This window comes from Pinus tabuliformis, chromosome 2_2 (assembly GCF_031772625.1).
Source record: "Pinus tabuliformis cultivar Carrire ecotype Pingquan chromosome 2_2, CPIR1, whole genome shotgun sequence".
Taxonomy (NCBI): domain Eukaryota; kingdom Viridiplantae; phylum Streptophyta; class Pinopsida; order Pinales; family Pinaceae; genus Pinus; species Pinus tabuliformis.
In genome coordinates, this window is record NC_142300.1 from 451539127 (window position 1) to 451563520 (window position 24394).

Here is a 24394-nt window from a genome sequence, read left to right on the forward strand (position 1 = left end):
TGCCTTGGAAGGGAAATGCAATCTTTCTAAAATATGTTGACACAACAACAGCCATAGCATAAATCCAGGGCCTTCCCAATAAGATATTGTAGTCAAGGTTTCCATCAATGACTTCGACTTCAATTTCTACTGTCTTGCCCCCCAGTTCGACTTACAAGTTACTTAAAATCCCATACGACGTGTATGTTCTTCCATCAAACGCTTTTAATGTCGTTGATGATCGTGACAAGGGTGGCGAGCCTAAAGTTTTCCAGCAACTCATTGACATAATACAGGTAGATGCCCCCTCATCAATGATTGTTTGATGAATAGTTTTATTGAGGGCTTTTACCTGTATAAGGAAAGCGAGTTGGGCTAGTAACTGAGGTTTGTATCCTTTATGGTTAAAGGCCACAAGATTGGAATCCGCTGGATCAATCCCACCTATTGCTGATAACAAAGCCTGCTTTTGGGAGGGGCAATTCTGCAGTACTTCAAGTGTTGACATAGCGGATGGCGATTGAGCCAAATCCTCCACTATATTATAATTCTGTGCTGCTCGAGCATGAGGATTAAATGTCGATTTATGTACTACTCCCTTTGGTGGCTTTATAGTTAATTCAGGAATGATGGGCAGAACAACTTCTGGCGAAGTTGTTGTCGAACTACTGGGTTGATCTGTAGCCTTGTTGTTCGACGACTGTGGATTCCCATAATCTTTATTCCTTGTCAATATCAAAGCATCATTTTGCTGTTTCGAGATGGATAGCATAAGCACTTGGGATGGAGAAGCATGATTGATAGCAACCAGATTAGTTTCTGGGTTTGGAAACGGATCAGTCAATACCGCTGAGGTACTTGAAGTCTTTAAAAATTTCATCACCTCAGCTCGATGTGGAAAATCTCTCATATAATGGTCCTCATCACATATGAAACATGGCTGATTAGGTTTCTTTCACCCAGTAGGGTTTCCAGAAGATTTCTCAGGAGTCGAATCTTCCTGTTTCTTCTTTTTGTTTTTCCCTTTCTTCTTGCCCCCTGGTTGCTTTGGTTCTTTGCCCTTGTTAGATGACACGACATTAACCTCTGAGGCAAGAAGTTTATCATTTGCTTTTTGACTAGAAACGGCAAGGGCTTTACCAAATGGGGCCTTTGTGGTTTGCGTACTTGAGGTACCAATCATGCCATCACCAGCATGAGATTCCTTGTTCGATTTAGGAGGGGGAGGAACGAAAAATTCTGGTCTAGGAGCGTCAGAAATTTTATCGTAGAGTGTGCCAAACTAAGTATAGATCAAGTCTAAATATTGAGCACGAGCAATGACTTGCTCTTCAGTGACAACTCCTCCCTTCACCACATCCTCAGTAATAGAAGGCAATAATGACTTAATAAACCACTCAGCTAGAAGCTGATCAGGAACATACGTCTTTACCATTCGACGATGACGTCACCACTCATGAATATGATCAGATATGTGAGTGGCTGTTGTCTGTTTAAAGTTGGTAAGGAGTTTTGTTCCCATTTCGTACCTTATGGGTAGCTGAAAGTGGGTTAGAAAAGTAGTGGCAAGGGTGCTAAAGTTATCAAACGAAGCTCTAGGCAATTCAATATACCATTTTGCTGTCGGACCAGTTAGCGTTCACTGAAAAAGGTGAAGCCTAATTGAATCATCATTTAGGGTGTTAGATGAGCACCACAAATGAAAATTCATTACGTGATTCGATGGATCTTCACCTGGATTTCCATTGAATTTAGGAATATCAGAGGGAAGTTTATGAGGAATCTCTGGCTACCAAGGGGCATAAGCAATTGGATCATTCGTCAGCCGGTTCGGATTTGGTAATTCTAGAGTTGCCACAAAAGGTAATTGTTGATTCAGGTTTGGCAAAGCATACCTAGGATAAGATGGGATCACTTGAGCAGTAGGTCTTTGCATACCAGCATAATGTATTTGATGCTGATAACTTTGATAAGGTTGATGGGCATAACCATTATAGTATGGTTGTTGATAACCGTTTTGAAAATGTGGTTGTCCATTACCTACAAAGCCTTGTTGCTCAGGTCCTCGGTAAGCTTGCTGGAATTGCGGTTGTTGATATTGTACCAGCCATGGTTGTTGGACCATTTGTTGTTGCCCAATACTGGATGATTGACCAAGATGTGGGGTGATAGTACCCATTTGAGCCTGAGTCGTTCCAGGTAAGGAAACACTAACCTGAGGTTGTGATTGAGTCGTAGAGACAAGAGGCTATTGTATTGCAACTTGAGAGACTTGAGGTTGACATACAATAGACAGTGCTTGTACTTGTGACACAGTCACAATAGCAGGTGTAGTGGGAATATTCGACACAGGTTGAGTTGGTTGCATTGAATATACAACTCTTGGCTGTTGAGGAAGTATTGGTACCTAAACACTGGATGTAATTCTAGTTTGACCTGAATTTTGTTGTGAAATATCATATGGTTTTTCTCCAGGAGGGAACAATGAAAAAGCATACTGCCCCCATATGGTGGCAATCCAATGCTCAAAGGATAAATCAGTCTTTGAAGACTGGGTTGCGCAAATTGAAACTGGCATGCAGGAACAATTTGTTGAGTTTCAACATAAGAAATGCCAGATAGGATTCCGGATGAACACATAGGAATAGACCATGTCGTCGAAACAGTCCCTGGTTAGACTCCATCTAGTGATTGATAACTAGTTGGGATAGATGGTATACCAGCAAACATCATAGGTGTCGTAGCAAGAAGTTCTATTGTTGCTATGTCAGATGACACAACCCTAGATGTTGATGGTTGCTCAAACATATTTAGTATATCTAAAAGTTTTCCTAGCGATTCAACAGGAACTTGCGATTAAGGAGGATTAAAAGAACTAACTTCAGGAATAGAAGAATATAAGTGGATCCCAATTCCAAAATGCAATGGAGTACTAGATGGAAGATTCTCTACTATCTCCTCTATGGCAATCAATCTGAGTGGAAGAGGTAGCAGGTCCGTAAAAATATTTCTGGAGGCGAAGAAGGTATAGCTTCTGCAGTGACAGATACTGAAGGGGTGACACCTTCTGAATTCTAGAACTCAACTTCTAGATGTTCAGGTAAGTGGACTTCAGTTTCTGGATTAGCTCTAGATGGAGTTGTTTGAGGTATAGAAGTGTCTATTGTTACACTAGGATAAGTTCTAATGCCCTCTTGTAATCGCGGAGCTTCTTCTATAAAGGTAGATGTACCAGAAATGATCAGAGTAACTGGAGTCTCTGATTATGTTGAAACACAAGTTTCAAATAAACTAGGAGAATTGGACTCAGTTAAACGAGACCGTTTTGCCCGGAATGGTTTCATTTCCAGAGTCAAAGACGGTTGAATCACTAGTCTCCGCGAACGATGGGGTTTCGATTGACTTTCTTCCACAATTGCGGATTACTTGGTCAACTCAAAATTAAGGGGAAAATGATGTTATTCCGAATTAAATAAATTTTAATGACGCTTTGACACAACTTTGCTTTTTCAATTTTTAAGAGTCGAGAAAAAGCCAGAGACGACTCTAGTCGCCTTCGATTTTTAATGAGCCTGAAGTGACAAGTGCTTAGATGGACATTTTCTTTTAAGGAGTCGAAAAGGAACGAAAGTGACTACTCTGGAAATGTAGACAGAGGGATTACCAAACTAATCGCAAAATTGCAATAAACACCTTGGTGGTAAATAACAGAGAAATTACCAAGGACTTATGTACGGTAGTCAATCTTCCCAAATGTTGTGTTTAGTGCATTGCGATTGATAGGGCGGCAGACACGGCTTCCTATGGATAAAGGGTATCAGCCTATTGTGGTCTCCCAATATATACTCGACGGTAAGGCGAGCACAAGTCCATACTAGCACTTGTCGTATCAAAGAGGAGGAATCACCCGACCTTCGATGAAAACGATAGTTACCAAGTTTTCTGACGCCAGAACACATCTCTAGCCTAGACTTCTAGATGTGTTGCCTTAGGTTCGAGAGCATTTTTAAGTTCATTGAGATTTATTTTAGAGTTGATCTTGTTTAGAAGTTTGTCTTTCAAGGTTCACCACATGATGTAGATGTAAAATTCCTAAATATGCAATCTAAAATGATAAACAGTGGTTTATTTTTTAGCAATGAAAATCCTAGCTACTAAGAAGATTACGATTCTTTCAATAGAGAGCAAAGAGCACACACTAAATGCACTTTTCCTAAATCATCTTTCTCACGCAGTGTAAATGCAAATGCAAATGCATGTATTTGTTTTTCATTTCCTTAATGTGAGAATTCCAAAAAAGGAAAACTAAGTACAGATCTAAACTATTTTCTTCAAAGCGACATTTCAACAATTTATTTTTCAAAATGAAAGGAAGACTAAAACGACACTTTTTGATTTCGAATAGAAAATTTCTTTCGACACTTCAAATATTAACAATTCAAATCAAATACAATGACAAAAGTACAATCAACTATCTAGAGGAGGAAGACTTTACGACACTCTTCTTTTTTACCCAAAATGACAATTACGACACTTTTTTGCATCAAAACGATAGCTCGATTAAGCTACTTTTTGAAGAAGGACTGTAAATGATGGACAAATACATAAAAAAAAAATTACTAATCCTAATCAATGGAGGCTAAATAATGTAAAAGAAGGAGGCTTTAGCAATGAGATACTGATCATAAGCAGCAAAACAACTGAATAGAGCTAAAAACGAGGAAAAACCCAAATTTCAAAGAGAGAAATAGTATTACTCAGTCATCGCACCTGTGCTTCGAAAAAACAGGGATGAATCTTACCTGCTACACACAGGAGGTGCGATGCATACTGGTTTCCAGTTACAGACAGTGCGATGGGCTAGGGAGTGAAACTGAGTTGGGTTTTTGCTCAAAATTTGCAGCTAAGTTCAATGATTTAAGCTGAGCTATGATGGACAGTAAAAACAAAGTATAGGGGTATGATCTTAGGAGGTTATTGAGCTACCACAAGGGTGTTTAGGATGTTTGTAAATCAGATGTTTAGTTCATAAACTAACCTGGAGATTGACTGAAGCAGCATTCATCTACTTTGCAATTGCATAACAAGAGCAGTTCGAAGGCTATATGGCTAGCTTCAGGCTTCGTCTGTAGTTTATAAAGCAAACAACACTAACAAACAAACAACAAACTATTCGTTCCCCAATGTAGTCGCCATTTTGTTTCCAGGAAAACTAGTGTCTTTTCGATCTGCTAGCCCCACTAAAAAGGGTAGTTATGTTAGAAACAAACAATCAAAGCACTTTGTGATTTTCTTTATGTATGATAAACAAGAGAGAAGCAAAGGGGACCAACCTGGATCTTCCACTTGACTCCTTGCTTGATTTCCCTCTCCCTTGATAGAGCTTGCAACTCCTCTCCTACTTGTCCTGCTTTAGAGAATACCTATAGAGGCAGAGTAACAAAACACCATCAAAGCATCTCGATCTATAATATCATAAACAATGCAGAATCAGAAATACATTGACCATACAATTGCATTCACAAATAACAAAATTCACAAATAGATGATTATATGGAGGAAAACTCAAAGAACTTTATTAATAGTAGAAGGGAGAATTGCAACCCAGTTGTCTGATCCAGCATCATCCTCCCAGCATCAAAGCCCTCTTCACCTCATGAAAAACAAGATCAACCAACAATACAATGTTCCTTCTCAAAGAGAAACCAACAACACTTCTTTACAAATTACAAAATTCCAACCTCCAGATCTCTCAAATGAGGGATCCATTTATAGATGTCTTGCTAGGGTGTGAGTCAACTCTGGGTTTTTGATTAGTGTCATTCCACTGATAGTTCTTAGTTCCACTTGGAGATTTCATTGATCTCTTACTCATCCCTTGGCGAATTCAGAGAGGCAAGTGTCATTGGAGAAGTTTCTAGAAGATTCCATGAGCATCCACTTAGTAAATTGTCTCATCCATTTGTCCATTCTCGCTCATCGCACCCTACAGAAGGCCTCTTTAGTATGCATCGCACCTGGCTAGTTTAGGAGCCAGTATGCATCGCACCTTGACAGTGGAGTAGTAAGTATGGTCCAGTTTTGGCCAGTTCTGAGTGGATTTTCAGGTGGAACTTCTGGGAAATGATGTAATCATTTGACCATGATCCTTTAGGGTATGAAACAACACTTTTAGGGGTTAAAGAGCCCTTGGTTTATCGACATATATGATTGGGGTTGAAGTGCCCAAATATGTCTATAACAATAGGTGCCACTTGTCATATGACCTTTAGAAGAGATTTCTTTGAACAATTCAGTGATAATATTGATGGAGTAGTGTATTTTTCTGATAAGTCTCAAATCAAACCATAGGGGATTGGTTCTATTTAGTTAAAAATTCTTGGACTTTCTGATTATACTTTGAATGATGTTCTTTACATTCCTTAGTTCCAAAGAAATTTATTATCTCTTGTACAAATAAGACAACAAGGACATTCCATCCACATATTTGATGGTAAAGTGGAAATTCGAAGAGCAGTCGACAATAAAACTGTAATGACTGGTGTAGAAGAAGATAAATTGTTGAAATTGAAAGGTGTGTCCTCTGTTACATTGAACACAAATTATTTGGTTCAACAAAATGATACTTTGTCATCTTATTTATTGTGGCATGCACGCTTTGGTCATATTAATTATGAAAGTATTAGAATTATGAGATAGCAGGGGATTAAAGGACTTCCAACAGTTCCTAGAAAATTGACCCCATGTAATGCTTGTATATTGGGCAAGCATCACAAACAATCTTTTCAGAATTCTACTTCTCGAGCTACAAGAAAATTAAGTCTCATACACTCTGATTTGTGTGGACCTATGCTTGTACCAACTGCGAATGGCAATAAATACATACTGACTTTTATTGATGATTATTCGAGGATGTGTTGGGTTTATCTGCTTAAGGAAAAATCACAAGTTTTTGATGTGTTTAAAAAATTTCATCTCTTGATTACAAATGAAGCTCAACTAAATATTGGTACTATAAGAACTGATAATGGAGGAGAATATACTTCACATGTCTTTGAAAAATATTTGCAAGAGAATGGCATCAAACACCAGACCACAATACCATATAATCCACAACAAAACGGTGTTGTGGAACGAATGAACAGAACATTGCTTAATATGGTAAGGTCAATGATGTTTTTTAAGAATTTAAAAGTGATGTTTTTGGGAGAAGCAACGCTCTACGCAGCATATATTAGAAATCGGTACCCATCCTCTGTCATTAATAACAAAACTCCATATGAAATGTGGTATAATCGTCTTCCTGTTGTTAAACATTTTATAGTTTTCGGTTCTCAATATTATGCTTTGATTCCTAAACAATAGAGGAATAAGTTGAGTGAACGGAGTAGAAAATGTATTCTTTTAGGGTATTCTATGACTTCTAAGGCATACCGATTATATGATGAAGAGAACAAGAAATTTATTTTGTCAAGAGATGTAATTTTTCTTGAATCTGATAAAGATTCCCTCACTGTTGATAGACAACTTAATCATATAGAAAAGTTTGTGCCTCAAGAGTTTTATTATGAATCAGATAATATACTTCCACATCTTGAAGGGGGGATACCTATATTAGATCAGTTTGTGGAGTTTCCTTCTCTCAATGATGATAATTCTGCTATTGATGAGAAATTGGTTGATGCAAGTGTTTCTACAGACATGACCGGGACAGAAATGGCGATAGAGTTGAAAAGGACAGAAATGGCAAGAATTGAGACAAATGAAGAAGATGAGCAACTTCCTACACAACATTTGTGAAGATCATCTCATATTCAAACATTTATGAAGAAATATGATGAGTTTAAGACTGGAAGTTCCTCATGTAACTATTCTCATTGTGAATTTAACTTTTCTGTGGATTGTGAACCTACTTGTTTTGAAGAAGCTACTAGTTATGATCAGTGGAAAGATGCAATGCAAAAGGAATATGATTCTCTAAGAAAAAATGACACATGGAGGCTGGTGGATCCTCCTGTTGGCGTCGAACCTATTGGTTGCAAATGGATTTATAAAACTAAGTATAAAGTTGATGGTTCACTAGACAAACACAAGGCAAGACTTGTAGTGAAGGGATATGCACAGAAAGAGGGCATTGACTATACAGAGACATTTTCTCCTACAGCCAAATGTGGCACTATTATATCTTTGTTTGCTATTGTAGCTCAGAAAGAATGAAAAATTCATCATATGGATGCCAAAACTGCTTTTTTAAATGGAGATTTGAAGGAAGATGTTTACATGCTTCAGCTAGAAGGTTTTTTCGTTAAAGGGAAAGAACAAAAGGTTTGCAAACTAATGAAGTATTTGTATGGCTTGAAACAAGCGCAATGAGCATGGTATGAGAAACTAACTGAACATCTTCTAAAGTTAAATTATAAACATTTTGACCTAGACGATGCAACTCTTTTCGTTAAGAAAGTTGGAAGATCAGTTGTATATCTAGTTGTGCATGTTGATGATTTGATGATCACAGGAAACAATGATGAATATATATCATCTATTAAGAAGTAATTGAAAAAGGTTTTTGATATGACATTTAGGTTTACTTCATTATTATCTTGGAATTGAAGTTGATCAAAAACCACAACATATTTTCATCTCTCAGAAGAAGTATGTTGGTAACTTATTGAACAGATATAGTATGATGGATTGTAATCTTGTTGCTACACCAATGGAGCAGAATTTGAAACTTACTTTAGAAGAAGGAAAATCATTTGAAGATCCAACAAAGTATAGTAAACTTGTTGGAAGTTTGATTTATTTATCTATTACTCGTCCTGATATAATATTTGTTGTAGGAATATTTTCCATATTTATGCATCATCCTTGTGAGGGGCATTGGGTAGCAACAAAAAGAGTACTGAAATATTTAAATGGAACCCAAACTTACGGCATCAAATATACCAAAGTTTTAGACTTCCATCTTGCTAGTTATTCAGATTTCGATATTAGTGGAGATAAAGAGAATGGAGTCTCTACTTCTGGCTATTTTATGAATCTTGGATCAACAGCCATCTGTTGGAGATCACGCAAGCAATCTGTTCCTGCTGATTCTACCACCGAAGCTGAATATGTTGCAGCAGCTAAAGCCACTAAGGAAATCATTTGGCTTCGGAAAATATTTGAAGATTTGCAGGAGGAACAAAAATCTTCAAATCCTTTATTTGTTGACAACTCTTTTGCGATTCAATTGGCCGAGAATCCAAAGTTTCATGATCGAACCAAACATATCAACACCAAGTATCATTTGATTCGACATCATGTAGAGGCCAAAACAATTCATCTGACACATTGTCCAACATCAGAAAAAATTGCAGATATCTTTACTAAAGCATTGGGACGTGAAAAGTTCGAAAAAATTTAGATCTTTACTTGGTATGTCAGATGTCCCTTCAGATTAAGGGGGGAAATGTTGTAATCCTTCGGGATTTTTGTATAGTTAGAGATTTAGTTTAGGGGCTTAGCTATAAATTAGGTATTTCTAGTTATAAATGTTTTCAGTTATTGTTTTCAAGTATAAATGTAACCTTCATTGAATGAATTAAGATATAGATCACAACATTTGAATCAATGGAATTCTCCAGAATTCTTATTAGAGCTGAGGTCAAATATGCTCAATGCTTTAAGTTGCCCCACTTATGGTGGAATTATTCCTATGAAATTATTACAAGAGACATTCAAAGTGCGTAGTAACGAAAGGGTACACATAGATGGTGAGAGACTACCTTTCAATCGGAAGCCAGGAAATGTTACGGCAACCACTCTGTTTGTGTCGTTTCTACAGCAGATACCATTCTAGGAGCACACGTTGTATGAATTTTGTGGTGTCCAACTGAGAAGGGATCTAGATGGATCGGATATGATCGCATCTCTAAACGATAAAAGCGCCATCATGTCCCTTGAGGCGTGAAGTGCATCGATGGGTGATGTCAACTCAGAATCCTCTAGCTTCATTGCAACTTTGTTCAAAACAAATTCACTAGGTTGAAAAGAGGTACTTCCACCCAACATGCGGTCGAAGGGATGAGCATGGTAACTCATGGATGCAGCATCCAAGGCAAGGATGGTATTTGCCAAAGTTGCCATCAGCACAACACACACAAGCATCATTGACACAAAACCTTTATCTATTTCTCGATCTTCCCCGACTCTAAGTAACTACATTGCTTGTGAGATGCGTTGATGCAATGTGTGCGGCATCCATATAAATACTCCAACTCTCCCATCATTGGAGGATGACTAGTAAGTTGAGATGTCTCTAGGAAGCAGGGGAAACAAATGGTTTCAAGTCGTCATGGAAATTAATCTTTTCTATGCCGACTGGACAAGAGTAGTTGAGAAGTCTTAGAAGAAACAAGTAAAATAAATACTAACAAATCGTTTTAAGTGTTCATGGAAATTAATCGTTGCTTTGCCGAATTGACTGGAGTAACAAATGGTTTCAAGTCGTCATGGAAATTAATCTTTTCAATGCCTAATTCACTGGAGTGAGTTGAGAAATCTTAGAAGAAACAGGGAAAATAATGAGTGACAAATCGTTTTAAGTGGTTGTGGAAATTAATCGTTTCTTTGCCGAAATTGACCAGAGTAAGTTGAGAAGTCTCTAAGAAAGAGAAAAATAAAGAATGACAAATCCTTTCTCAAAAGCTTTAAGAGTTTTTGATGAGAACCATCTCAAGGAAGATAAAGCACATCTCTTAAGTGTTTTTTTTAATAATGGGTATAGTAGACACCAATGTACTAAGGCTTTCCTCAGGGCTGAAAAAGGTCCTATTGCTAAGAAAGATACTAAGGATCGATTTTCTAGTGCTCATCTTCCTTTTATCCAAGGGACCATTGACAAGATTGCAAGGATTGTAAGGAAGCATAAGGTGGCTTCAACCTTTCGGCCTTTAAATACCATACAGATCTCTTTTAGCTCTATAAAAGACCGAGTGGACCCCAAGAACATGAAGGGTGTTTACATTATCCCATGCTCTTGTGGGACTCCCTATATTGGTGAGACTGGTTGCTCAATTGATCAAAGGATTCGTGAGCATGTTGCTGACATCAAATATGGAAAGACCTACTCCTCTGCTTTGGCGGAGCATGCAGATAAATCTAAGCATCACATCTGCATTGAGGAGGCCCAAGTCGTTGCTAAGGTTAGTCATTTTCATCATCGTAAATTGAGAGAGGCCTTGAAAATTGAAAAAAGACCCAAGAATTTGAATAGAGACGATGGTTGGAATATTAGTAGAAGTTGGGTCCCTGTCTTGTCTTCCTAGTTTATTTTTTGTAGGTATTGGCATCCTTTTTATAGTATTTGTTGTTGATTTATTCTTCATTAGAGTTTATTTTCTTAATCATTCATGTTTTTTTAGGTATTTTATCATCCTATTCGTTCTGAACGCATTTTAGTATTTTTGTTATTTGTTTAATGGGCATGAGCCCCATATTTTATTGTTGACCAAGATTTATTTATTGGTTATTTTTCTTTGGATATATATATATATATATGTTTCTGTTTTTTATTTATTTATTTCTATATATATATTTTTTTTGACTTGTGTATATTTTTGTTTTATTTTATTTATTTTTCCATTAATTATTTAATTTTTTTTTTTTTTTTTTTTTTCATTAGTTATTTTATGTCTTCACTCATTTTTATAATTTTTGACTCCCCTCCTTTAAATGATTTTGTCTCGATTAGGGTCTTCACTCGTTTTTATAATTTTTGACTCCCCTCCTTTAAAGTTTGACTTTGATTATTTATTTATTTATTTTTAAAACTAGGTGTTTAATATAGTGGTAACTTATTAATATTTGTTTCTAATAAATTAATAAACTAATATACAATTTAAATATTATTTTTAAAAAACTAGTAATATTTGGTTTTAATAACTAGCCGTTTAATATAGTCATTACATATTAATATTTTAATAAATTAATAAATTAATATTATTATTTAAATATTATTTTTCAAGAACCAGTAATATTTGGTTTTAATAAATTAATTTAAATATTATTTTTAAAAAACTAGACATTTAATATATCCATTACCTATTAATATATTTTAATAAATTATTAAACTAATATCATTGTTTAAATATTATTTTTTAAGAACTAGTAATATTTGATTTTAATAAATTAATTTAAATATTATTTTTCAAAAACTTGTCGTTTAATATAGCGGTTACCTATTAATATTTTTAATAAATTAATGAAATAATATCATTATTTAAATAATTTTTCTAAAATTTGCAGTTTGATTCGAAACACGTAAGTCAAATAATTCTCTCATGTGATTTCTACGAAAAGACTTTGTTTAATTCATTATAGATCATAGAAGCTTGAATACAAAAATGACAAATACTTTCATATAATAATGGAAATTAATGGCTTAGTCTAACTAGTAGACCATTTCAACATCTTATGCACCTTCCTCCGCCAGCCATCATCCTCCTGTAACTTCAAAATTTTCGGTAATGTCTATCGCGGCCATCGCTCCATCACCGTCTCCCACCGTTGGGTCTCCCCGTTTGCCAACCTCTGTTTTCTCACTCCCATCTACCATATGTCATCCTTGTCGATACATGGATCCATCGAATTCAATTTCAAATTTGAAACAGTGGCGGGCTATTATCGGGATTTGAAATTTGAATTTAAATCTATTGGGTAGATTCCAAGATCAGCAAAACTGTGAGAATTGATGTCCCAGCCAAGCTTAAGCAATAGGGGCCAGATCCAAAGCCTTGTGGTCCTGTGCAAGTCACTTATCAAAAGAAATTGTAAAACAGTCCTACGTTGGTTTAATTAATCATTTATCAAATTGATTTCTTCCTACTCTTCATTTCATTACCTTTCGTGATAGTGTATGTATTAGGTATAGCAAGTAGATGAATATTTGGTTTCTTTTAGGTCAAAGTCAAAGAAACAAGGGAAAGGCTTTGCAGGCTGGACAGTTAAAATTCAACTCTGAAAGGGATGAGGGAAAGGATTTGCCTTCCTAAACGCTAAAATTTGAGTTTGAACAAGTAGAAAACGAACTGGAAAGAGAGTTGCATAATCTTGATGGCCTCAATGTTCACATTGGCTACACAACGGAGGTGAAGTCATGGAAAACCAGAGCCAGAAAGAGTTTTTGAGTGCAAATATAGCCCATGGCCAAGTGCCTATGCACTCCTAAGATCTCAAATTTAGAGTTGATGTATCAATAAACGATGGTTTTATTTTGTGTAGTTGCACACTACAAAGTTGTTCTGGATAGCAACCTTTTACTTTTACTAGTCTCGGTAGGGATGTGAGAAGTATTGTGATTTATTTAAAAATTTAGTAATTTCATCAATATTTTTATTTATTTATTTATTTTTTAATTTGAACGAATGGAAAAAAGAAAACTATTAATCGTGTTTTTATAAAACTTTTAAAATATCCAAATCACTCAAAAAAAAATATTGCAGTGTTTTACCAGGGAGATTTGGACAACGCTTTGATTGGTAGTTGTGGAAACTCCGTATTATAGTATGGCAACTCTATGTTGCAGTAACACCTTTTTATAGTGATGGAAACTCCTTGCAGTGTTTTACAAGGGAGATTTGGACAACGCTTTGATGGGTAGTTGTGGAAACTCCGTGTTATAGTATGGCAACTCTATGTTGCAGTAACACCTTTTTATAGTGATGGAAACTCCGGTGTGCTTTAAGGAAAGTTGTATGTAACTTGTTGCTATGGTAATACCGTAATTTACAACAATAAATTCAATGAATTACAAGATAACCATTACAAGTAGATAAATTACTTAAAGATCAACCTATGGATATTTCACTTTGAATTTGATATCTTGTGTTTGTTTAAATTGTAGAATTTCAAGTAAAATTGTTGGAATTACAATTTCATTGCATATAGTTTATATAGTTTCATGTTAATTTCTTGTAATTCTAGCATTTGGGTAACTTTATTGCAATTTTAGGTTAAATATCATCTTTCTAAACTAGATTGAGAATAAATTTTAAAATTTATGGTAATTTGATTTAAATTGAATATTTTTTAAGTTCAATTATTGCAATTTTGGGATGTAATTTTACAACTAGTAGAAGTGCAAGATAAGCTTTTGGAATATTGATTATTTAGGTTGAATTGTATGGTTGGGGTTAAATAGCTTAAATTTCGGATGTGTGCAAGATAATCTTTTGGAATATTGATTATTTAGGGCGAATTGTATGGCTATGGTTAAATAGCCTAAATTCCAAATATATGGTTAAATAGCCTAAATTCCAAATATTTGTTAATTTATTAGATATATAGGTTTTAAGGGTAAATTGGGTTCCATTGTGGTTTTCAATGGAGAAATAGATAGATTTCCTTCTTATTAATTGGCTCCTATTAATTGGCTACTTACATTGAACAACATTTAACTTAAAGTTAATTGTATAATTAAAATTAAATAACATAAACCTTTCATATTTTCCAATTTGTAAAATATTTAAATAAATGATTATAAATTAAATCAAAATTTTGATTGTCACTAGATTTAATGATTTTAAAATTTTATAATCAATATACATTCACTATAGCATTAAACCATCATAGATCCATCTTAAATACAGATCTAACATGAGCCTAGAGGGATCCAATTTCTTCATGTGATTTTTTTTTATGAACCCACATTATTTAAATATTTTGTATAGTTATTTTATTTTAAAATCTATTAAAACAATTATTTGGGTAGACATGAGTAAAACTTCAAATTTGATGATGGAATGACAAGGTTACACATCATAAAGCTCTAGAATGAGCCTCTCAACTCAATAATTCTATATGAATTTCTATTATATTTTAGTACAAGTTCTACTTCACAACATTTAACTTAAAGTTAATTGTATAATTAAAATCAAATAACATAAACCTTTCATATTTTCCAAGTTGTAAAATATTTAAATAAATGATTATAAATTAAATCAAAATTTTGATTGTCACTAGATTTAATAAATTTTTAATTTTATAATCAATACACATGCATTATAGCATTAAACCATCATAGATCCATCTTAAATACAGATCTACCATGAGCCTAGAGGGATCCAATTTCTTCATGTGATTTTTTTTTATGAACCCACATTATTTAAATATTTTGTATAGTTATTTTATTTTATTTTATTTTAAAATTTATTAAAAAAATTATTTGGGTAGAGATGAGTAAAATTTCAACTTTGATGATGGAATAACAAGGTTACACGTCATAAAGCTCTAGAACGAGCCTCTCGACTCAATACTTCTATATGAATTTCTATTGTATTTTAGTACAAGTTCTACTTCACAACATTTACATTAAAGTTAATTGTATAATTAAAATTAAATAACACAAACCTTTCATATTTTCCAATTTGTAAAATATTTAAATAAATGATTATAAATTAAATCGAAATTTTGCTTGTCACTAGATTTAATAATTTTAAAATTTTATAGTCAATATACATGCACTATAGCATTAAACCATCATAAATCCATCTTAAATACAGATCTAACATGAACCTAGAGAGATCCAATTTTTTCATGTGAATTTTTTTTATGAACCCACATTATTTAAATATTATGTATAATTATTTTATTTTATTTTATTTTAAAATTTATTAAAAAAATATTTGGGTAGACATGAGTAAAAATTCAACTTTGATGATGGAATGACAAGGTTACACATCATAAAGCTCTAGAATGAGCCTCTGGACTCAATAATTCTATATGAATTTCTATTGTATTTTAGTACAAGTTCTACTTCCTCTTTGCAGAAAATGTAATATGTTAAGCATCATACAGCTTTAGAATGAGCCTATCAGCTCAATAATTCTATATGAATTTCTTTTATATTTTAATACAAATTCTACTTCCTTTCGCAAAAAATGTAAGATGTTGTGATGAGCCTAGAGGATGATAAAGGATAATCACCATCTTTGTTACATGAAAATTTAAAATTTTGACTATGCTTTTCAAAAAGTCAAAGATGTGGAGTTCCATTGCCTCCTCTTCATTGATGGTGTTTATTATTAACGATTTATATATGATATAAATATGTAAATAATGTACCATAAATATGTAAACAATGATTTTATGTGAATCATATATTTTATTTTCTATTTATTTAACTTAAAGTTCATGAAGATTGCATTTTGATCTTAAACTATATATTTTAATGAGATAGGAGAGGATAAGGACATGAACTTATGATATAATTTTACAAGGCTGGTGTAATTTAATATTTAATCCTTTGTTATTTGTTTAGTATTTTTAAAATAATATAGAATGTTTTCATTAAGATGATTATTAAAAAAAAGTAATAAAAATTGTTGAATTGCTTTTTAAAATGGTAAAATTTATAACAATTTGATAATTAATTAATAAGGAAGTTTTATTGGTTACTATGCGGAGAGGTGAATCGTATAATTGAATATGAGAGAAATGTGTAATGCTCAATTTTGAGTTGCCATGTGTCTCTTTTAAAATAAAAGTAATCTATTTTATAAATAAAATATTAAAAGCATTATGAAACATCAATAATCTTATTTTCATTGTGTTAGTTCTCTCACTTTGCTGTTGATATTACAACTAGTATGAAGGAGATGTGGTAAAAACATTTCACTATTGTTCTTAGTCAAATAAAGTATTTTGATATCTTTGTGAAGTAAGATAATTTTATATAACTTTAAAAGAATAAAGTACAAAATTCTTATATTTAGCTTTTGAATGTGAAGAAAATGTATAATTCTTATACTCTTTAAAAATATTTCAATAAACTATTTGAATATCCATTTTAAGTAATCTATTTCAATATGAAATTCATGTATATTTATATATAGAAAAAAGTTAAAAAAAAAAATAATCTAAGCGAATTTTATTTCAAATCTAATGAAAATTTATTGGAATTGAAAATTTAAAATATAGACTATCTATAATCTAAAACCCAACAAAAATATTTATACATTTAAAAATATAATTTAAACAATAAAACGGTCTCTGTATATTCAATGTGTTTGGTGTGGTTGGTAGGCGGAGCCGAATTGACCACGACTGCAGGAGTCAGGAAAATCAACAAACAAAGACAAATCGTTTAACGTGGTATGGAAAATAATGGTGGCGTGCCGTAAATTATTCCTCGGAAGTCGGAGAAATACACAATAAAATAAATCGTTTGGACCACTACCATTTTAGAATACTTTTTTAATTGCACGTTATTGTTTTAAATATATTTTTCCGCTTTTGCAGTTCCCCACTCCCCAAGAAACCTTTTGGTCCGCCCCAAAATCTCCCCTTTTGTTGTGTATTTTCTATGGTTGGTACGCCGTATTGACAGCCATTATTCAATTGGGTGCTTATGCCGTAGGGCCGTACAATTTATTAGGCCATAGATATTGATATTTAATAATATGTTTAAAAAATGGAAATACTATATATTGAATATATGAAATAAAATTAAAAAATAACAAATTTACATATCGAGAAATTTGAGCTTTTTCGGTATTTCATAGATTTAGGTTAGTGGCATGTTAAGAATTAATAAATAATTATAACTTCTGAATTTAGGGTGTTATGATCTATAATATAATTATTTAATTATTTTTGAGTGAAAATCACATGATAAATATTTTGTTGATCATCTAGTTTCGAATCATTTATTGTGTTCATCGTCACAATAAGATGGAGATTCAGATCTTGTCCAACATCTAGTTTCGAATCATTTAGATTCAAGATGGTGGAAAGAGATTGAAATTCAGTGGCATGAGATTAAATAAAGAGATTAATGTAGAGATTTTTAATATTTTTAACCGTTATAACAACTAATTTTGAAAAAAAAAAATTAGAATGTTAAAAGGGACTTGAGTCAAATATCAAGATTTAGATTAAGTCAAAATTTAGATAAAAGAAGGAATTAAATTAATTTAATAATTTTAAAATGCTATTAAGATATAGATTAAGTGCAAATTTATAGAATAAAATATAAAAATAAATTATTTTAATAATATTTTAATTTTGATTTTTAAAGTTAATTAATTAGGTTAAAATATAAAAAAATAGGAACTAAAATAGCTATTAAGTCTTAGTCAAAATCTAGTCAAATATTTAGAATTAGACAAATATAAATAAATAAAAATGAAATTAAGTTAATTGAACAATAAAGACAAATGGTTTGATTACAATAAGAAAAAATAATAATTAAACATGGTTAAACTTTTAAAAAGATCCAAATCAAATTAACTAATAATTAAATAATTTTTTTTGGAATAATAGTAAAATAGTAAAAAGGCCATAGGATAAAATATTCAAATGGAATAAAATTAATTAACAATGAAACTAACAAAAATATTAAGTCTAGGAATAAAAGCAAAGTTGAAAACTTAAAATCAATAATAATATTAAATTAATAAAAATCAAATAATAAAGTGAATAAAATAGTTGAAAATAATGAATTGAATAAAAATAATTAAGTTAAATTTTTTTATTAGAATTATTATATAACTAAAAATGGAAACTGAAAAAATAAATATTTTAAACAGTAAAAATAAACAATAATAAGAAAAAGTATAAGATAAATCAAAAGACTGGATTAATAGGGGGAGGAGGTTAAAAAAAAAACTCAGGAAGATAAGGCAGACACCTGCTAATACTCCAACCATCGTGTCTATTTAGACAAGTCACCTTTCAATTTCCAAGGCCTCCCTAAACTTCCAGTGATGAAAATGATCAATCCTTGCAATGACCTTAGCTTCTTCAATGAAGATATGATGCTTGTCTCCTTTCAATTTCCAAGGCCTCCCTAAACTTCCAGTGATGAAAATGATCAATCCTTGCAATGACCTTAACTTCTTCAATGAAGATATGATGCTTTGACTTCTCCGCGTATTCTGCCAAAGCAAGGATCCAGATCTTCCATGTAGTTTATAATTATAATATTTAGATTAACATAGTTACTAACTTGACAAAGTTCTTAAGAACAATATATTTTAGGTAGCATTTAGTGGTTTTTTTTACATTTATTTCAGAAATCTTCCATGTAGATTATAATTATAATATTTAGATTAACATAGTTACTAACTTGACAAAGTTCTTGAGAACAATATATTTTAGGTAGCATTTAGTGGTTTTTTTACATTTATTTCAGAAAGTGATGCTCGCATTGTCTTCCTGTTGCATTATTGTCATGATCTACCACTGAGAATTCAATGTTAGTTCAAGTTGATTTAGTTAATCCAATTGATCCAAAAACAGAAGCACAACCTTATTATATTTAAGCATGACCACTTAGTTGCCCTTTGATCCTATAGATTATGACCTTGAACCAAGGTATCCAATGCCACATGAAGATTTTTCCTCTCTTATTGGTCCAACTAGTTCCTTCCTCACCCTACCCATCCAATCCTAGGGCCCATCTAGAAGTGCATTCACTTTGGTGTGTTGCCATAGGGATTCAAATTTGAAGTTAGCATTACCCTTAAAGCAGAAACAAAAATTAAAATAAAAAATTATTTGTCACATTTGAAATGGAAAAATTTTCCAATTTTCATAATAGGCTTTACTAGTAATGAATTTAACGATCCATCTTAACTTGGATCTATCAAGCGCCGAGAAGGATAAAATCTCTCGAGGTGGAAACTTTTCGTCAAGTTTTGCACTCAAAAAAGGGGGTTGCACATCTAGAGATTAGATCCCTCTCGACGCTTGATAGATCCGAGTTAAGATGGATCTAGTCTGGTGATATCCATGGTTAAGAATCTTGTCAGATTGTTATAAAATATGATCCGGGTTAAGATGGATCTAGGCTCGTAATATCCATGGTTAAGAATATTGTCAGATTGTTATAAAATATTTTTATTGTGGTATTGATAACCCATGGTATTGTAACAAAGCATATTCACAAGTATCAATGGAAAAAGTGGGGGTCAATATCTATGCTTAAGGATCTTGTGATATTGTTATAAAATATTTTAATTATGAAACAAGTTACATTTTTTGGGCATGTGGTATTGATACGCCGCTGTATTGTAACAAAGCATATTTACAAGTTAATAATATCCATGGTAAAGTGGGGGTGAATTTCCATGGTTAAGAATACTTTCATACTTAAATAAGTTATGTTTTTTGGGCATGTGGTATGGTTAAGCCATGGTATTGTAACAAAGCATCTTTGCAAGTTAATAATATCCATGGTAAAGTGGAAGTGAATATCCATGGTTAAGAATATTTTCATACTGATATAAAATATTTTGATTATGAAATAAGTTATGTGATTTTGGTATGTGGTATTGATAAGCCATGGTATTGTAACAAAGCCTATTTTTTTCAAGTTAATAATATCCACAGTAAAGTGGGGATGAATATCCATGGTAAGAATCTTTTATTGTTATAAAATATTTTGGTTGTGAAATAGGTTATGGTTTTTGACCATGTGGTATTATTGATAAGACATGGTATTGTAACAAAGCCTATTCAAAAGTTAATAACAAAATCAAAATATAACTTTATTACTTTAACTTTATATTATTAATTGAGGCAACATTTAAATGTTTACACTCATCCACGATATCACTTTCAACTTTTTATTTTTATTTTTTAATTGGACCTACATTTAAAATTGTTTACATACTTACATTACATCTACACATCTAACCTATACTGGGTTGTAGAAACAATTTTTTTTTTGTTTGAAACTCTTAAAGAAATCAGCTATCTCTTTAAATGTGTTCTATGATATATTTTTTTTCTTTCTACTAAGTAATCCTTTGGGATTGTTATTGTACAATATGTAATTAATTTCATATTCCCTTTTTACAGTTAATAAGTTACTAAGACACAATTGTCTCGTACCTAGACTACACATGTATAAATAAGTGGTTTTATCATTAATATGATGTTCTTTCATTGTGGAGTTCAAAGCCCTAGTTAAGTTGTTTATATACTCCATGCTTACTAAGTTTGTTTTTAGGGAGGTGTAGGTTTGAAGTTTATGGAGAGAAGAATGTACATGTTTCCTAAAATTCATTTTGAGGAGCGCATTGCTTGCAAAGGCATGAGATAAAGATTGCGGGAGTGCTGAAAACAGAGTTAAAAGCAACCAAGGTAAAAGTAATTACCCACCAATAACTCTTATTGTTGGCACAATCGACAGTGAATAAATAACATTGAATATTAGGGAATCGTTGAAGCAATTTTATAATGAGGACTTTTGCAGCACACCCCGAGAGGGTGGTCAGACAACAAAATCAGGATTAGGTCGCTCTATATGGAGAGGACCAAAGGTCGACATGATAGAGGAGGAAGGGGTACTTTCTTTCTCTTTCCCTATCGTCGGGGTTTGATAATCTTTAGATCTAGTAGCCACATTTATAGGCGTGTTCATCATAAACATTTGGGAACCTGAGGGAATGGAAGACTCATGTTGGTCTACCATTTGGGTCTGCTGGGATGGAAAGGGTTCTTTTAAGATAGTCGGGGTCCCTTTAAGCAACTGACTAACTTCAGATCATCGGGGACAATATTTAGTGTAATGATCCTCCTCACAGATGAGGCATGGATACTTCAGCTTTCTTTGAGAAGCATCGCTAGCAGACGACTTAGGAGGGTCCCATTTTGGGGCATCCGCTTTGGCCTTGCCGTTGCCCTTATTTTTTCTCTTAGAGGATTTGTCCGCTGTGGTAGACTAGATAGCGTGAACCTTAGAGGTTTTACCAGGACCAGGTGAATTTCGAGAGGGATCATTGGAACCAGTGTTCGAGACCGCTTTCTGCTTGGAAGAATATTTCGCGGGGGTCTGAGACACAGAACCAATCACTCCATCAACAAGGGGCGTATCCAAAGACTTCGATGTTATCAGATCGGATGATGGTCTTGTAGCATCATGTAACATATCATACAATGTGTCAGATTACAAATAGGCGATCTCTAAATACTAGGCATGAGCGATGGCTTGCTCCTTAGTAACACATCCACCCATAGCTATGTCCTTAGCAATTTTGCTGATGAATGATTTTGTGAACCATTTTGTCAACAACTGATTAGTAATTTCAAACTTGATCAGGTGAGGCTGACATCTCCATTTGTGGATGTGATTGGAGATATGGGTCGCAGTGTCTTGCTTAAGTGACGTAAGTAGATAGGTGCCAGTTTTCATGCCCATAAATTTGCATTCTCGTTCTTTAAATGAGCATCGTATGAAAATTGATAATGTTATCCAGTACCCTCATATTGTTGCCACATTATGCACCATAGATTCAATATTTTTTGAGAGGAAGTTATCCAAAAATATCTTAAATCTAAGGACTTCTGGTACAGGTTTGTGTTGTTGAATTTATTTTCTATACTTTGTCAACTTTTATTATGATTCTATTTATATTGTTTGTAGTAACTATATCTTCATTTTCTTCAGATATGAGTGGCAACATAGAGGTTCAGCACATATCCATGGTTTCCTGTGGTTGGAAGGTGCTCCTGACATGGAAAGACTTGATTGGTCAAATGGTTTTGATGTACAACTTGCAAAGAGATTCTTTGACAAATATGTAACTGCATGGAATCCACGTGACATACATCGTCGCAACATAATGGTTCCACGAAGCCTCAATGATGACCCTTTCCTATTGAATACTGATAATATTTTCTCTTGTAATCCTCATAATGATTATGAAGAATTGTTAAACCGTGTCCAAAGGCACACAAAGTGTAGTGTAGATTCTTGTTTGCACAAAAAAGGCACTATTCTGACATGTCAGTACAATGCTCCATGGGATCTTTGTGATGAATCAAGATTGTTCATAGATGATCAAGGAAGAAAAAAATATGAGCCAACAAGAAATGATGACAGGCTTAATGTACATAACATTGACCTTCTAACAATGTGGCGTGCAAATGTTGATTTCTAGCCAATGCTTTCTCGCTATGCTGTCTTGAAATATATTGATAAGTATGCATCAAAAGCAGAAAAAAAGGTTTGAAATTTATCATCATATGTTAACTAGAATTTCAAATTCTATTGGCTCTGAGGATCATGCTTTATCTGCATATAGAAGGTTTCTTACATAAATGATTATTGACCGTGACATTGGAGCACAAGAAACGTGCCATATGTTGCTTAAGCTACCTCTTGTTGTTTGTAGTCGGAAATTTGTTTCCGTAAATGTTGGAAGAAAGGTTTTAAGGAAAATCTCAAGGGATGGCTTGCAATGTTCATCTGAGAATACTTTTGTTCAACATTGTCAGAAGATACCTTTTTTTCTTGAACATCTATCATTGATATAAACAACAAGATCTTGGACATTTGATAGCAAGCATAAACAAGATGCATGGAAGCCTAGAGATGTTCATGCTATTGTTCGGGTTTGACCATGGTTTTATTCTATTCTTGGTGAGGCTTTAGATGAATTTGAAACCTTTTGCTGGACATAATTTCTCTTATACAAGCCATTTCATGACATTCCTGTAGAAATTGTCCTTTTAGCTGAAATTATTATTGAAAATTGGAGGAATTTCCAATATCAAGCATGGCATGTTGATCGAAATCCATCAATTGTCGACAATATTGAAGATGAAGAAGATGGTGATTTTTCTAACCAGGAAATGAATCTTGAAGATGATTTTCAAGAATGGCAGATGTGAATGTTTATGATCATCACACCCTTGGTCGAAGGGACTTTGATATATCCTTTGACTGGGAAAGTACAACTATTTCTGATGATGTTGTAGAAGAAGCTATTAATTTTATAAGGAATGAAAAATCAAGGGGTGATATTGTTGACCTTTCAAATAGAACATTTGCATCTCTAGATTCATTGTCAGAAAAACAACGACTTGCTTTTGAAATTGTTTTAAGGCACTTTGTTGAATATGAGATTCATGAATCTCTTCTTATGATTTTTCAGGGCACTGCAGACACTGGGAAGTCTTTCCTTATCCATTGTATTTTTGAAGCTCTTTCTAATTTGTCAAGTAATGGAATAAGCCCTTTGCTTCTTCTTTCCCCAACAAGAATAGCTTCTTTTAATATACATGCAAAAACAATACACTCAACTCTAAAAATTCCAATTAAAGATATGTAGCCACTAGACGGGCAGTCACTTGCAACATGTTAGATATATATTGATTGATGAAATGAGCTTTCTAGGATCAAGGTTGTTTATGCAAATAGATGCTTGATTACGAGAAGCATTTCCAGAGAAAAAGAATTATCCTTTTGGTGGTAGATCCATCATCCTTGTGGGTGACCTTGGCCAATTGCCTCCTGCAAAAGATAAGCCTTTGTATGCAGGTAATACAATAGGGAAAGTCTTGTGGAACAAGTTCAACAATGTTGTCACTCTTGACACAATCTTTTGCCAACAAGGGAATAATGAGAAACAATCTTGTTTTCGTA